General features: G+C 41.6%; 1 long non-coding RNA gene across 1 annotated transcript; it reads right to left on the bottom strand.

Annotated features, from left to right (window-relative positions):
* Nucleotides 1-1883: 1883 nt before the first annotated feature.
* LOC135295223 (uncharacterized) lies at nt 1884-13488 on the bottom strand. Its single transcript, XR_010357251.1, has 3 exons — nt 13385-13488; nt 12493-12633; nt 1884-1968 (listed from the first exon to the last, which is right to left on the bottom strand). It is a non-coding gene; the product is annotated as an uncharacterized LOC135295223 (long non-coding RNA).
* Nucleotides 13489-17108: the final 3620 nt, after the last annotated feature.

Raw genomic sequence — 17108 nt, 5'->3', positions numbered from 1 at the left:
GGAGAAATTTGCTTGGAAAATCTGTTCCAATGCTTGGCCACTCACTTTGAGCATTTTTGTTCAGGTAGGTATGGGTCATGCTTATCTCACTGATAAGCATCCTTCTGATTCTTCACGATGTTCCTCTGCAGGTAACATATTCTTGCAAGTAATGGCCTGGATTTTATAGTGTGCAGGCACAGGTGTGAGTTGCTGCATGCTCACCTTACCTTCCACTAAGTGACAGAATGGAATGGGCTCTGTGTGTGCTTTCAGCCCAACCCAGCACACAGGTGGAACCCAAGAGGATTAAACACCCCTCAAGGTGTATCATGCAGTGGTGAAGAAAGCCAAGAGCCCTACACTGTGGATAGATAAAATGTAGGAGAATAGAGATAGTGGTGAAGGTAATCTCACCCCTAAGGAGTTACAGCTGTGCTAATTATCAAGCATTAAGAACAAGCCTGCCCTTAATAGGCCACAGCTGGATCCAATTAGGAGGGGTATTGTAAAAGAGACGGTTGGCTGGTTGAGATGTGAGATGGAGTTGGTTGGCTGTGCAGAGGAGAAGGAGTCAGTGCTGTGAGGAGCTGCTCATGAAAATCACCAAGAAGGTATGGAACTTTTGCAACAATCTACCAACACCACACCAGAACAGGTGGATGCCTGAGAGGAGGCTGTGAAACCATGGGAAGCCCATGCTGGAACAGGGTTCTGGCAGCAATCTGCAGACCTGTGGAGAGAAGAGTCTGTGCTGGAGCAGCTTTTCTGGTAGGATTTGTGACCCTGTGGTGGGCCCACCCTGGAGCAGCATGTACCTGAAGTACTGCACCCTGTGCTGGAGCAGTTTGTGAAGAACTGTCTCCCATGGGGGGACCCCATGGTGCAGCAGGAAAAGGACTCTTCTCCTTGAGCAATGACAGAAAAAAATGGGTGAACTGACCATAACCCCCATTCCCATTCCCTGTCTCCCTGTGCCACTGGTGGGGAGGAGGTAAAGCTTGGGAAGCATGTAGGGGTGGGGGAAAAGTGTTTTTAAGATTAATTTTATGTCTCATTATCCTGTTCTGATTTTGTTAGTAATTCAGTTAACACCTCCAAGCTGAGTCTGTTCTGCCCATGATGGTATTTGGTGAGTAATCTCTCCCATACCTTATCTCAGCCCATGAACCCTGGGTTATATTTTCTCTCTCCTGTCCACGAGGGGAGTGCTAGAGTGGCTTTGATGAGTGCCTGACACCCAGCCAGGATCAGCCCACTACAGCGTGCAGAGCATCAGGGAGAGCAGTCTCTGCTAGAGTGCCTCCTGCCCAGCTGATCACCTGCAGCAGGTCATTTCAGTGAGCCCCAAGTTCTGTGTGCTTTGATGTCATCTCACTGCCACTTTGGGAGATGGCTATCTCCTTGAAGGTGTCTTCCATTACATTCTGTGAAGACACACCATTCCTAGTTTATTCTTTCCTTAGCAAATGTTAGCATGGCTTTGGCTATTATTTCCTCCAGAGGAAAGAATTCCATCAACATCAGACTTTGCTATGGACCAGATTGCATTGTTTTCAACAAGCCAGGGCAGAGGATTTAAATCGTTAATTAATTAAATTACACTGGAAAACAGACTAGTAATGACGGTGTTAGCCCAGCCTCTTGATTTCAGCTGTAACAAATTCCTCTAATTCCCCACTCCACAGGTGATGTCTATCCCCATGTCAGCAGCTCTGCCAGGGCTCTGAATGTGGCAGGGCAGGGTGGGGAGGTGGGACTGGGGTGTGAGGCCAGGGATGCTGGGATGGGCAGGGCCCAGGCTCAGGGTGGCATTCACTGGAATGTGTCACTCAGTGCCAGATCCCTGCTCCCATGGTGCCATTGGGATCTGGCATGGCCTTGAAGGGCTGCTCTCAGCTCACCTCCTTCTTCAGTCTTCTCTGCCTGAGGTCTCCTCACAAGCACATGCAGCCGAGCCACCCCTGAACTGTGCCATGTCCATAGAAACTAAAAGGAAACAAAAGCAAAACTCTGACATCAGCCTCTGTGTTTATGAAACACCAGCTTGTTTCCACTTTGTCATGCATCTCACTCTGCCCCCTCAGTTTGGTTGTCTTTAAATATAAGTAGTGGTTTCTCTGAGTTCATGCTAATATAGTTTAAAATATCTCTGTGGAAAGAATTTGGATGATTCTTCCATGTACAGACAAGGTCTAAGGCTAGCTCTGGTTTTTGTTTTTATGCTTTCTCTGTGACTGCATGGCAAATCTTTATGTTACAAGATTAATCATTCTATCTCCTTGTGTTAGCCTTTCTTATCCAGATTAAATAAAATACTATGTGATTAGGGATTGCTTTATTTCATAGAAATTACTTTTCAGTTATACTGTGTACTCTCTAACTTGGGATATTTCAATACTTTGGTATTTAGACATGCTAAACTGTATGATGACAAAATGAGAGGAAATGGTCTCAAGTTGCACCAGGGCGAGGTTTAGATTGGATATGGGAGCAATTTCTTCACTGAAAGGGTGGTCAGGTATTGAAATAGGTTGCCTGGGGAAGTGGTGGAATCACCATGCCTGGAAGTGATCAAAAGACACTTGGATGTGGTGCTTGAGAACATAGTTTAGTGGTGAACAAGGCTGTGCTGGGTTATCAGACAGACTCAGTGGTCTTAAAGATCTTTTCCAGCCTTAACTCTTCTATGATTCTATGATGCTCCCTATGAGAAGATGAAGATGAGAATGAGAAAGTAAAAATATTAAATAAATATTGACAGATATTTAAATAAATATATATATTTAAATAATATTCTTATTAATAGTATTATATATATTGTATAAATGACATATACATTTAAATATAATCACAAAAGAAACAAAATAGAAATTATTTCCCATAGCATTGCTTAATCCTGGAAATTTTACAGACTTCTGGCACAATTGTGACTAACCATTTGGTTTATTATGATTTCTTTAGACATCATGGTACCATAACATAGGAAAAACAGTATACAGTTTTTAATGCAGATGCATCTGATTAATTTGGTGCAGACTTTTTGAATACTCTCAGTAGATAATGATTTGTTTCAAGTCACTAAATTTTTTCATAGCTTTCTAAATCATAGTGGATTTCCTCAGATAGAGTTCTATGGCATTGTGAAGGAATGGGAGCATGTTGGGTATGGTACCTTGTGATTATTAAAAGCACAGTTCCATTGTTTTCCAAATGTGATTGAAAATGGTATTTCTTCACTTCTGAATAAATTTAGTCTCACCTGTCTTTTGCCTCTGCCTACTACTACTTTTCTGAGACACGAAATGGGTTTTTGAGATGTTTTGTCTATGAAAAAGAAATGAGCTTTATATTTAGGTCAGCATTGCGGTCAGGGAAAAACAGCTCTGAGATTATTATTTTTCCATAATTGCCTTTTGCTTGGTCGTTTTTGAACAGCTTTCCTCCCAGCTCCCTCTTATTCAGGATGCTTGAGGTGGAAAAAGGTCCCTTAAATCCTGTGTATGGCGTGCACCCCGCGTCATCTCATTCTCCCAAGTGTGAATAGCTGGACTCTGAGGAGGGATTCATCCCAGCTGCCTTGCATCCATTAGCACTCTTGGCTGGTGTGTTCAGTGTGAGGGGAGCTCAGGAGGCTGGGCAGTGCTGCTCTCGCCTGCTGTGAAGCCCCAGGCAGTTAATGGGGTGCACAGTGATGGGGTGCCTTCCTGGGGCAGTGACCCCTAATGCACCCAGGGCAGAAGCACATCTCCTATGAGGCTGTGTAAAAGGCAGTGATTTCTTTCACCTGGGGTCTGTGGATCCTGGAGGTATGTGAAAAATTGTGGAGGAATGTGTAAATTCAGAGCACACACAATAATACCAGTTCCAGGAAATGTGCAGAGCTGCAGTTTCTGGGCAGGTGGAAAATCACTGAAACAGTCTGTTTGGAAAAGACTTTTCCTCACCACAGGTAGACAGGTGCACTTGTGGGATTCTTTTGTAGGAAATTCTCCAGCAGTCCTTCAGCCTGTCTTACCCTCTCACCATTCCTTGGCAGGCAAATGTGAAAAGGACCAGAAGAGTGTGTGGTAAAGTACAAGTGGAAATATTTGATAAAAATGGAAATTTGTCGTATTGATTTGTGCTCTTTCAGGGTACATTTCATGATGTCTGATCATTCGAACTTCAAGAGCGTAGCGTTTAGAATAAAGCATGTTTTATATTCATTATGATGACAACTCTCCTCCCTCTCCACTTCCCCTGTTGAGGCTGCATGTACTTTGTTTAATAATAGAAATTCTGATAGGTTTTCTAAGAGAACAAAACCTCTGAGAGCACAGTTCAATTCATAGTTACAACTGCTGCCTATGTGTGGTGCTTTTTATTAATTTTTGAGGCAGCAGTCAATTACTGAGTCTTCAGAATTTTTTTTCCTTCTGTGTTGAAGGGCCACTGGAAGGCAGTACATTAAGCATCCCCTCTAACAATAAAGATATCTGAACCTCTCCATCAGAAGGATTCTGTATCCAATTATTTGCAAGCTCCTTGTAGATATGATTCTATGGAGTAAATGGAAAGCATGCCTCAGTCATTCTCTGCACTGATAGTAATTTAATAAAAATAAAAAGCTATTGATTTTTTTGTTAGCTGTGTTAAAAGACCACTATAATCTTGGCTTCACTCTGCTGTTGGCAGAGCATTTGCCAGCAAGTAGATTTTTTACTTTTCCTGGGGCACCATTTATTAAATGCTATCTTAATGTGTACAGATTATTAGATTTGTTGAAGTGGGGGAAGATTTATAATACCTTCCTGTTATTTAACTTCTCTTAGTCGATTCAGATGTTAGAAGCATTTGCAGAGATTTATCTCCTGTACTTTGTGATTTTTGTTTTTTCCATTCCTTAAGCCAAATGTGCCTTTGAGGTTACTGAGCCAGCACTTACTGGGCAGGAGCTACTTTTGATAGAGATAGAAAATAACATTCTATTTGCTGACTCTTATTGAAGTAACCACTCTGGGTTGACAGAGGAATGTCACTTAAGCTGTTCAGTAAACCTCAGCTTGAATAAGGAGTTAAATCAGTAAAGCTGGACTGATGTAAAATAATTTGTCTAAAAGACTTGGTCTACTCTAAACTGCTCAGGAATATGCCTTCTCAAAAACTTTTCATATAATCTATTCCATTTAGAAGTTTATATTCATCTGCATTGACCATAGCTAGAGCCTACACAATTCTTTGAGTGGTGAATTTCAGATGTTGTAGTGAATTTCAGATACTGAAAAATTAGTTACACACTTTCATTGCATTTTAGGTGCAACTTGTATCTCTCTAAAACAATGTTTTCTGTGGTGCTGGAACATAAAAATTTGAAATTAATTTGTCAAACATGATTAATCCTGATGCAGTCCCAAAACATTTATGCAGGGGCATATCTTTGTTCAGGGAACGGCAAAGAAGCTGTTGAAGGGGTCTAGAGGGTAAATCCTCTGTGGGGTGACTGAGGGAGCTGTGGGTGTTCGGCCTGGAGAAAAGGAGACTCGGGGGTGTCCTTGTCACTCTCTACAGCTGTGTGAAAGGAGGCTGTGATCCCAGCTGTGAGGGCAACCTCTTCTCCTAGGCAAATTAAAGGATAAGAGGACATATACCCAAGCTGCACCAGGGGAGATTCAGGGTGTGCATTAGGAGAAATTTATTCACAGAAAGGGTTGCTATACATTGGAATGGACTGCCCAGGGACTGGGTGGAGTCACCGTGCCTGGAGGTGCTTAAGGAAACACTGGACACGGCATGCAGTGCCATTGTGTAGTTGACAAGGTGGTGTCCAGTCAAAGCTTGGACTTGATGACCTCAAAGGTCTTTTCCCACAGAATTGATTCTGTGCTTCTGTGATCTTCACCTCTAACCCTTTTAAAGATTTAGAGTTGTTGGCCGGGATCAGAGAGTCCATCTTTATTTCCACATGTGCTGGTTTTGACTGGAGTAGACTTTATTTTCTTCATAGTAGCTAGTAGAGGAGCTATGTTTGGATTTGTGCTGGAAACAGTGCAGATAATACAGGGATGTTTTTGTTATGGCTAAGCAGTGCTTGCAGAGTCAAGGCCTTTTCTGCCTGTCACCCCACCAGTGAGCAGACTGGGGGTGCACAAGGGTTGGGAGGAGTTACAACCAGGACAGCTGACCCCAATTGACCCAAGCAATATCCCACACTGCTCATGCTCAGCATACAGACCTGGGGAAAATGGAGGAAGGCAGAGACATTTGGAGTTTTGGTGTTTGTCTTCCCAAGTCACCATCACCTGGCTTTCCTGGAGATGGCTGAACACCTGCCTGCCCATGGGAAATGGTAAAATCCCTGTTTTGCAACAAAGGCACTTGCAGACACATCTGACACTCAACTCTGCAGAGAGTTTCAAAGAAAGGGAGGGACACACCTGGCAGGTTCATATAGATTCCCAGTCCATCTCAAGCACAGTGCCAACTGACTATGACAATTTTCAGTGTCAGTGACATTGTTCTGAGCAATGCCATTTGTAGTTTTGTTTCAACTAATACACTAATATCAGGAAAGAGTCACAGGATATCATAATCCTTATGCTCAGACCCAGGTATGTGGATGATTTTGTGTATACATCCTGATGAGTTAAGGACAGTAGCACATAGTCCTCCAAATAGACTGGACAGAAAGGACGAGGTTGAAAGTGATCTCTAGAGGTCTCTTGACCAACTCAGGACCACCTTGAGATGATTGCCCAGGACCATGTCCAGACTGGTTTTGAATATCACCAAGGTGGAGACTTGACAGCTTCTCTGGGCAGCTCATGCTAATGCTCAGCCACCCTCACAGAGAAAAAGTGTTTCCTGATCTGCAGAGAAAACCTCCTGTGTTTCAGTTTGTGCCAGGACCAGAGACAATGGGCACTGGACACCTCTTTTCTGTCAGTCCCCATCATATACATGGGGCTGTTCCTCAGGTGCAGGCTGGAGAACAACAGGATTGCAATTCTCCTTATTGAACTTCATGATGTACCCTGAACTCCACCATCTCATGTTTACTGCAAGCAAGATTGCCTTCAAGCCTCACATTCCCAGCAAGATCCTCACTGGAATGAGGTCCAGCTCAGTGTTTTTCTTCACTGACTCCTCATTTGGAGGAGAATGATATAAAGAACCTCCTGGACCGCTTTTGTCCTGCCCTATTGTCCTCTAGAAGATTTGGGGTGATTGAAGTTTTTCTGAGGGCCAGGGCCTGTGAATGTGAGGCTAAATGGATGACTTGCAGTAGGCTAGTAATCTGTGACTGCCAGTGTCCTTCCTGACCATATGTTAGGAAGTGGTATAGGCTCTTAAGGAACAGGACACTTATTTCAATTGCCTCATTGTGGTCAGGAAGCATCTGGTCATCTCTAGATGGAAGCTGGCACTGCTCTCTTGCTCTTCAGCTGTGGCACAGCAGTGCAGTACTGGAAAGCCTGCTGTGACAATTGCTGTGATGAGTTATGCAAACCCTGATTGTATCTCCTTTGTCCTGAATTGACACCACCAGTAAGGATCCTAATTCTAGAAGTTTGGCATGCTCAGCATTATCAAGTAATCAAAATCACATCCAGTGTTCAGTGTTCTCTGAGAGAAGCTATGACTACTGTAATTGTGAGAAGCACTTTCTTGCATTTGGAAAATCAGTGATCACACTGTAATTTATGCATGCTGATACTGGACACACCATGCATATTACATCTCTGTGTTTCAGAGTGGGGTATTTTCCTTCAGAAACTTGTGAATGTCCTTTCCAAACCATGTCATCTGTAACAGTGAAACAAAATAATGTATATATCTACCACAGTGCACATGTTCTATACTGATTTCTGCATCCCCAATGAATAGTTCAGGTACAGCCCAGCTCCAGTCAGTTTTCCCTCTTCTGCCAGTGAGGCAGCTGCTATGACACACTGAGGGGAGTCCAAGACCTGACTGCTATGGGTAGTGCTAGAGATGCCCCACTAAGGTCAGATGGATCAACCAAAAAGTTCCAAAGAGATCAATATCATGTGACCTGACAGTAAATTTATATGACTGCTAGCTGTCAGATCAGGTGGGTCTGGGGCTAGAATTTCTGGGGAAGAAAAACAAACACGGGATAAATTTTGTACTTGATGCTAAATTAACATAATATTTAGCAGATACAGACATTCAATAATAGGTCATAGTCTGGTCCTGCTACTATCAAACACATACATCATAATAGTTATCTTTTTACTTCCTGTTGCATTGCCAGTTTTCAGGAAGAAAAACAGAGAAGGCTTTCACAACCTTGTATAGCAATGGTCAAATTATAAATTTCCCACAAAGTTCAGTCAAAAGCCCATCACTTTTTGTAAAGAGCTTTCCTGTGTTATCTTTAAAAGTGCATTAGAAAATAGTAAGAGTTGGATAGAACATTTCCTACAGCGTGTTAAATAGGAAGTGAAGTGTTCTTTTAATTCTTCTACATCTGCTAGCTGTTTACTTCACTGAAACAGGGTATAGTTTTTTATCAATGATGACATATAACCCATTTTCTAAAAATACTTTGGATTTTCCATATAATTCAGTGCCCCTGGGTAACTGATAGGAAGAAATGGTATAACAGCCTTTTATGTTTTTTTCCCTTGCTACTGTGGTAGAAGCTGTTAGATCCATCAACCGATAATGAGGAATATACCTTCCATCAGACTATAACTGTGAAAAGAAAACCTTCCCAATTACTGTTCAAATTCACTGTCTTCCTTTGCTTTAACCTAATTTCCTTAGTACTCAGGTCTTTTTCTGGTGCACAGTGTATTTTTTAAGCACATTCCCAGGGAGTGCTTCTGCCCCACCCTGTTTTCCTTTGTTCAGTGTTTTTCTTACTAATTTTCCTCTGATTGCAGCCAGTAATCAGCCAGCAGTATCCTGCTTTGGCCCATTCCTGTACTGCTTTCATTGCTTACACCTCTTATGTTGCAAAAGGACTTCTACAATAAAAAAGTGATATTATTCAGGCTTTTTTCAAGTTCTACTTAATAGCTGTTAGCAGTTGCAAGGATAGTTTGATACTTGAGCACTTATGACCCAAAAGTAAATGTTGTAGTTTGATAACCAATCACCAAAAGCATAATGAAAATATATAATTAAAATGCTTAGTTTCTCTAGAAAATCTCATTTTTTCAATTAAAAAAATTATTTTCCGGTGAACATGGTTTTTTCACTGCTAATGAAACTGCTTGTGTGCATTTCATACCTTTCTCTTCAGAATGAGTAGACAGCAGCAGAGACAGATCTGATGACATTCTTACTTTAGATCTACCGTACTTTGTATTTCAGAAATGCAGTTAACTAAATCTGAGGAAGCCTTCCACAGCTCCCATCAAAGTCTTTGGTGAGAAATAAGCATTTCTGGGACATGAGTCATCTGGCTTATTTTAGACTGCTCCTTCGGATGACGTGAATCACACCTAAGTGGCTCTTTCTCTGAGCTGATCATAAAATACACTGATGGTGACCGGGTCACTCAAATCCCATCTCTGCTGTCCACATTGTGCATCGTGGTGGTTGATGTGATTGCAATTCACACTAACACAGCATCTGAACTTGACATTTGATTGCTGGTGACTGAAATCATAAAATCATAGCATCTTAAAGTTATTAGGCCTCTAAGAAAAGTCCGACCTTTGACTAAACACCACCACGTCAACAAAGCCATAGCATTATATGCTACATCCAGTTGTTTCTTGAGCACCTCTAGGTCCCTGCATTCCAAGCCCATTCCAATGCTTGCAACCCTTTCAGTGCAGAAATTTTTCCTGATGTCCAACCTTCCCTGGTACAGCTTGAGGCCATTTCCTCTCATCCTCTCTCTTGGTTGCCTGGGAGAAGAGGCCAAGCCCCACCTGGCTACAACCTCCTTTTGGGAAGTTGTAGAGAGGGATAAGGTCTCCCCATACACTATTTTTCTCCAGGCTGAACAGCCCCAGCTCCTTCAGCTGCTCCTCATATTGTTTAGTCTCCAGACCCTCCACCAGCCCTGTTGCCCTTCTCTGGACACACTCCAGCACCTCAATGTCTTTCTTGAAATGAGGGACCCAGAACTGAACACAGCATTCGAGGTGCAGCCTCACCATGGCTGAGAATAGCAGGACAATCACTGCCCTAATCCTGCTGGTCACACCATTCCTGGCAGGGTACAGGATTCCCTTTGCCTTCCTGGGCACTGCTGACTCATGTTCAGGTCCTTTTCCACTGGGCCACTCTCCAGCCACTCTTCCCCCAGCCTGTAGCACTGCATGGGACTGTTGTGACCCAGGTGTAGGACCTGGCACTTCACCTTATTGAACCTCATACAATTGGCCTCAGCCCATTGATCCAGCCTGTCCAGATTCCCCTGCAGACCCTTCCTACCCCCCAGCAGATCAACACCACCACCCAGCTTGTAGTCTAGGAGCTTGCTGAGGGTGCACTCGAAGTCCTCATCCAGATCAGTGATAAAAATATTAAACAGGACTGAAATGAAAGAGCAGAAAAATTTTTGTCTACACAGATGAGAATTATCTCTCGAATATGGGCAATTATATTTTTAAACCTAATGGAAGAAATTATATTAAACAAAAATATAAATAAACAAATGGGGCAATTGTAGCTAAACAAAAATTATGAGCTCCTTGTGGTATCTTAGGCAGCTATACATTCTTCAGGAATCATACAGAACTGCAAATAATGATTAGCTTGATGATTGATTCACCTAGAGAGTTTGTTAGAGCTGTAAATGCAATGAATGCTTTCCCTTAAAAAGCATCAGAGAATCTTTGACAGATAGAGTGAAAAAAAAGGGATATTTTTGAGGGTGCTTGATGGGGATGATAAGGAAAAGGATACTTCCTTCTTGCCCCAAGGTGAGGTTTGAACTCCAGTTGATATTCCTGATAAAGTCTGATACACAAAGTGCTGAAACAATCTTGTATGGCTTTATTGTTATTTTTATTTTTTTTTCAGTGGTATTTAATGGCTGCTTGAGTTTCTAGAAATCAAGCAGATGGAAAATGCCTGCAGTTCACCTGCTGTTTTTAAGCAGCAATAGAGGTCAGAGTGAATTATATTTTCTTTAGTGCAGATATCCAGAAAGTTTTACCTGCCTCTGGTGTTGAAAGAAAACATGTAATTGGCACTTCTGTGAAGGAAAATAGATGTGTGCAATCACGGAGTCTTTTTTTTTTTTTTTTTTGAGGGCAAACCATAAGTGGAGGGAGTGAAGGGAATCTTCCAAATAATGCGTGAGTACCACTAGCTCAGAAACTTGTGACAGTCTTTTGCAAACACAAAGACCATATCACAGAGACAATTCACATTACAAAGGACTTAAGCTTTTTCTCAAAATACTTGACGAATCTTCTGGAAGCACAGCAGTAGCAAATATGGAGGGTTTACTACAAAATCTCCTAGGCATTGAAATATTGCTCTGTTTTCCCTAACAAATTAATCTCTACACATAGTGAGGTTGTAAATGTGTCAAATTCATTTGGAAAAGGACCTGTACCAGTGAAAGTGCCTGTGGTTGTCCCACATGGACATAAGTTCCTGCTCTGGTCTTGCTGTCTTCAGTGATGAGAGTTCAAAATACTTAATAGGATCCTAAACTCTCCCAATCCAGACAAAATATGTGTCTTCTCAAAATAGCCCTGGTTGGAAGATTAAAAAAACTTAAATCTTATTCCCCCTGGACTATTAATACTGTCTTGTCTCCATATAATTTCCATTGCCTCCATTTCCTTCTCCACAATTAAATTTTCAATAATTTCTTCAAAGAGAAGACTTAAAAAAGACACTACAGATACTCTCTGGACTTTGATTTCTTTATCTTTCTGATACTGCTTTCCGTTCACAAGTACAAACCTCTCTTTTTTTTTTTTTTCCTCTATTTCACTTCTGTTATCTCCCAGTGTCTTCAGATGCCTTTCTTATGCACTGAGTGTTAGCTGAGAGAATTTCCCCATATTCCACACTTAAGGTACCCACCCAGAGCCCTCACCTACCATTCTAACCCCTTTCCAGGCCTTCCTTTTCTTTTGTTCCTAAGCTAGTTATTACTCCAAAATCTTTTCTTCTTCCTATCTCCAGTCTCTATCCCTGACATATCTCTAAAACTTCTCTCACCAAGGCCTTTGATGACAGCACTGCATCTCAGATCCAGAGTCAGCTTATCTTTTTCAAGCTGTCAGGCTCATGCAGCATGTTTAACCAGACTTTTCCACCTTAATACTTGCCCCTTCCCCTATCCTTTCTGGGCTTCTTTCCTACTCTCTAATCATGTTTCTTGGAGACAATTCCTTTAACATTCTCTGGATTTTCAGTAGTTCTTTTATGACCTTATCAGCAAGTACTGTCTTTGAATGATTTCATCAAAAAACAAACTCAGCTCTGGTCCCTAAGAAGACAGACAAACAGATTTTCTCTTGTACTAAATCCTGGTTTCTCTCTTTGGTAGTCCCTTCTGAGTGTTCAGTGATACACTTTACTTACCTCTGATTAAAGAGAAACTCATCCTCTCAGGGCCACTTGGCAGAGATAGGTCCCGTTTGTTCAGTCTTTAGTCAGTGGGGTTATGGCTGTTGACTGGAATGCTGCAGCAGTATGACCATTCAAATAACAACTGTAGTTGAACTAGATGGAAATAAATCAATATTGAAATGAATGGGGCATTACCTGTGAGAACACTTACATAAAGAATATTTATTGGCATAAAAAAATCTGCATTTGAATCTATTGTTCCATCTAGTTGAGCCAATGTCTTTGATACTTCCAAAACCAATATATTTTGGTGATGTTGAATGAAAACATTTCATGTAAATGTTGATCAACAGTATCAGATGACATGCATGCTAGGTTTTGAATGCAGTTTAGAAACTAAACCATTCCCAATAATTTGGTTTCTTTTGGTTTTGCCAATCTTCTGAGGAATTAGAAGGTCTCTAGATGTAAAATGGCGGTATAACATAGGGATATGGAGTCAAGGTGATGCAACAATTATTTGACTGTTCCATTAGAATTACAATGTTAATAAACTAATAAATACTCTATTCCCATCTTAATTTTAACACTAAATTTGAAAGCAGTGTACCAATAAATAGTAATGGCTTGTAAAAGAAGTGTTTAGGTCCAACTAAATTTCCATCTAGGTTTTCATTTCAAAATCAATAATGTGAAAACATTTGCACACAATCAAGTAATTGTGAGGGGATAAAATAGCCTGTGAGCTTTCAGTGATCATATTGGATAAACCGTGGCTTTATCTCTCTCTATTGATTCTTCCTCCTTTCATTTACTTTATACTCTATGGAAATCTTCTCATCTATGCACCTGTGTTTTCTTAAGAAATTACAATCAAGCCTGACAATTTTATGTCTATTTTCACCTGTGCATGAATGTACTGGAGGAAGATATGCATTTTTCTATCTCATTCTTCTGTGAAGCTTTATTATTCCCCATGTAAGACAGCATCTCTTTGATGTTTCATCTGTAGAAAAATAACACATTTATCTTCATTGACACCTTTTTATTTCCAATGTATGTTGAAAATAGATGTTGAGTGAAGCAGACTTCCAAGCTGATGGTTTGAAATCAGAACCACAGAATCCTTTAGATTCTAAAAAGACCTCTTAGAGAATAGATTCTAGCACTAACCTAGCACTGGCTGCCACTGCTAAATTATGTTCTCAGTGCAACATTCACCCTTCTTCTAAATACCTCCAGGAGTGGTGACTCAGCCAGTGCCCTGGACAGCCTGTTTTGTTGCTCAGTAACCATTTCAGTGAAAACATTTTTCCAAGCTGAACTTCTCCTGGTAGAACTTGAGGTGGTTTTCTCTTGTTCTGTCACTTGTTACCCGAAACCAACTATCATTTGGCTGTAACTTCCTTTCAGGGAGCTGTAGAGAGTGCTAAGATCTCATCCTGAGCCTCCATTTCTCCACAGGCTAAACACCCCAAACTCCCTCAGCCACTCCACATCAGACTTGTGCTCCAGACCCTTCACCAGCTCCATTGCCCTTCTCTGGACTCACTCCAGCACCTCAATGTCTTTCTTGTAGTGAGGGGCCCAGAACTGAACACAGAATTTGAATTGTTGTCTCACCAGTGCTGCGTACAGGGGGACAATCCCTGCCCTGGTCCTGCTGGCCACACTATTGCTGATCCAGGCCAGGATGCCATTGGCCTTCGTGGCCCCCTGGGCACACCCTAGTTCGTGTTCAGCCAGTTAGCAGCCAGGATCATCAGGTCATTTTTTGCTGAACACCTTTCCAGCCACTCTTCCCCCTGCCTGAATTGTTACCTGGGGTTGTTGTAACCCAAGTGCAGGACGTGGCCCATTGATCTAGCCTGCCCAAATCCCTCTGCAGACCCTTCCTGCCCTACATCAGATCAGCATTCCCCCAGAACCTGTCTGCAAAATGGTTGAGAGGTCTCTCAATCCCCTCACCCAGATAATTGACAAAGATTTTGATTATGACTGTGTCTAACACAGAGCCCTGGAGAGCACCACTTGTGGCTGGCCCCTGACTGGATGTACCTCCATTCATACCTCAGGCCCCAGCTGTCCTGCCAGGATTTTACCCAGGCAAGAACACACCCTTCCATACTGGAAGGCAGTTTCTCCTTGAGAATGCTGTGGGAAACTGTGTGAAAGGCTTTACTAAATTCCAGATTTGCAACATCTACAAACTTTCTTTCATCCACTCAGTGGGTTACCTTGTCATAGAAGAACAGATTTCTTATTGGCTGGGTCTGATCACCTGATCATCCTATTAAACTGTTTATTCATAGAAACATAATAAACCCATTTGGTAGCTAATGCTTTGTCTGATTATTAATGCTGGATATAAAAGAAAATGGCACTTATGATTACTTGCATGTCTCAAACTAGTTTCAAAAACACATCATATTTCATGTCACTCAGTGGTGTATATTGTTATTGTCCTTTGAGGCACAGAATACCCTTGTTCCTCTGATTCAAAGCATGTGAAAGCCTTTATCTGTGAGAATCTAATACCTGACATTAAAAAAAAATCTATATTTTTTAATTAACTTGATGTCATAATTCACTTCTGTATTCAGGGAAAAACCCAGTTGTTTGTCTTAAAATTGCTGGGCCAATGCTCTCAGGGCCAAAATTTCAGCTAGAGTAAACTATGTGGTTTGAAGGAACTATGCAGATACCATTTGAAGGTATAGATTTTGGCTTCCATCTCACAGAGTCATTGTCTTCTGTGGGCTTCTGGAAATGCATGTTAAACAAGAACTGGTGAGAAATGCAAGCACTCAGATAATCTTACATCTATGCATATAGGGCTTTCCACAGGGTAGTTTAATGTCTGTAGTGAATACAATCTTTAGTCCAATAATATCAAACAGTTTGATTAATATTGACAAGGTAGGGAAATCTTGTAAAATTTTACATATCTGTGGCAAGATCTTTCACAATGTTAATGTTAACCAATTGTAGACTATCTGAAGGTCTGAATGCTAGTGTTACATTTAGAAATTTAAAATAATTCTGCTACAAACGTAAATATTGAGTGTCGTGTTTCTGAAGTTTCTATGCTTTCCAGGGAGTTGTGTTCCAGTCAGTTTGTTGGTGTGATTTAAAGCAGTGCCTCAGTTTAAAGCACAGAAGAAACATCTTTTCAGCATTTTGCTCGTCTTGAACCACCAGTTATCTCTCAAGGTCCTAAATATAGAACAATTTTCTTGTGAAATTGGGCAAAATCATAGCAGAATCATCAGACCTCAGATGTGTTGGGTTTTTTTATTTTGTTTTGTTTTAGTTTTTTGATCTGGTAGTGATATTTTGAAAAGCTGGTCACCATAGCAACAAAATAGGTTTTACAGGCTGCAAACAGTTCAAGAGTCTGTTGAACTGACAAAATGGCATGGTGCAGACAAAATAGAAAAATGAGTTGTGTTTCTTTTGGGACTGCTGCAGGAAGGGATGAGCTCTTTGAGCTGTTTGAGAAAATTTTGACCTTGAATATGATGTTTTTTCCCCCAAATGTGAGTATAAAGTGTGTCTAAACACTAAAAGAAATGCTGTTGCAAATGGCATTGTAGATGGTGAGATCTAGTTGGATCATGGATGTATTTGAGTTGCCAGGAGAATATGTCCAAACCGGGGCAGGAGGTGCAAGGGGGTCAGCACAAGGACAGGTTTCTGTCCCCCCTGGCAGTAGCACTGCAGGCAGGGTGCCTTGGGGCCCCTGGGCTGGTGAGCTGTGAGTGACAGAGCATCTTGAGCATGGCACAGGACACAGTCCTAGAGCCAGGAGAGGGGCACTGTGGCAGCCTTGAGGTCCTCATGGCTGGAGTGGGGGATCAGGGAGTCAGGACAGCCACTGACACAGCTCCAGAAAGGCAGAGTTGAGGGCATCCAGCACCTCTTGTGCCCCTTGTCTGGCTGTTGTTGGAGGAGCTGGGTACAGTTTTTCTTTTTTTCTGCAATACATTCAACTGTGTTATGAATGTAGGTGATCAATTAAAAACCTGCCTCCTTGAGTGAACATGATCCTGGGATTTTCTGGTCTGCGAGTCTCTGTGATTGCTTTTTTTACTTGACTGTCAGTATTTTGGGGAAGGTCATAAGTCTAGCTATACTTTTTTCCAATTCTTTGTCCTGGCTTATACCATTTTTTTTCTAATCTCCTAACTAAAATCCAGTACTTTCACCATATTTCTCTTTTTCCTTCTGGGGCATTAACTCATTCTTTCTCATCCTGGTTGTCAATGAAGATTGTCCTGGGAGTGCAGAGGAGGGTTCAAGTGCTAGTTTGCTGAGTGTACTTAAGCTCCAGAGAATTAGCTTGTGGTAAATGTAGTGTTGCTTTAATAAAAATCTGTTGAGTCCATTGCTTTAATCCCCATAGCGAAACTTTCTTTTATTCTGTATCTCAGGTTTAAGATTGCATCCACTTCTAGAGTGCAGAAACCTAAAGGGAGGTGGAGGTGCAAGGAAATTCTTATCATACCTATATCACCAACTAATCCTTGATTAATCCTTAAATGAGATTTTCTCAAGTCCACTCTTCCTCTGTACTCGACTGTACTCGGAAGCATTCATGGAGAGGCAGGTTTAGACTGAGTTCTGAA

The sequence above is a fragment of the Passer domesticus genome, chromosome 2 (assembly GCF_036417665.1).
Source record: "Passer domesticus isolate bPasDom1 chromosome 2, bPasDom1.hap1, whole genome shotgun sequence".
NCBI lineage: Eukaryota > Metazoa > Chordata > Aves > Passeriformes > Passeridae > Passer > Passer domesticus.
The sequence above is the reverse complement of the archived record's forward strand: the minus strand, read 5'-3'. Positions and strand labels throughout refer to the sequence as shown.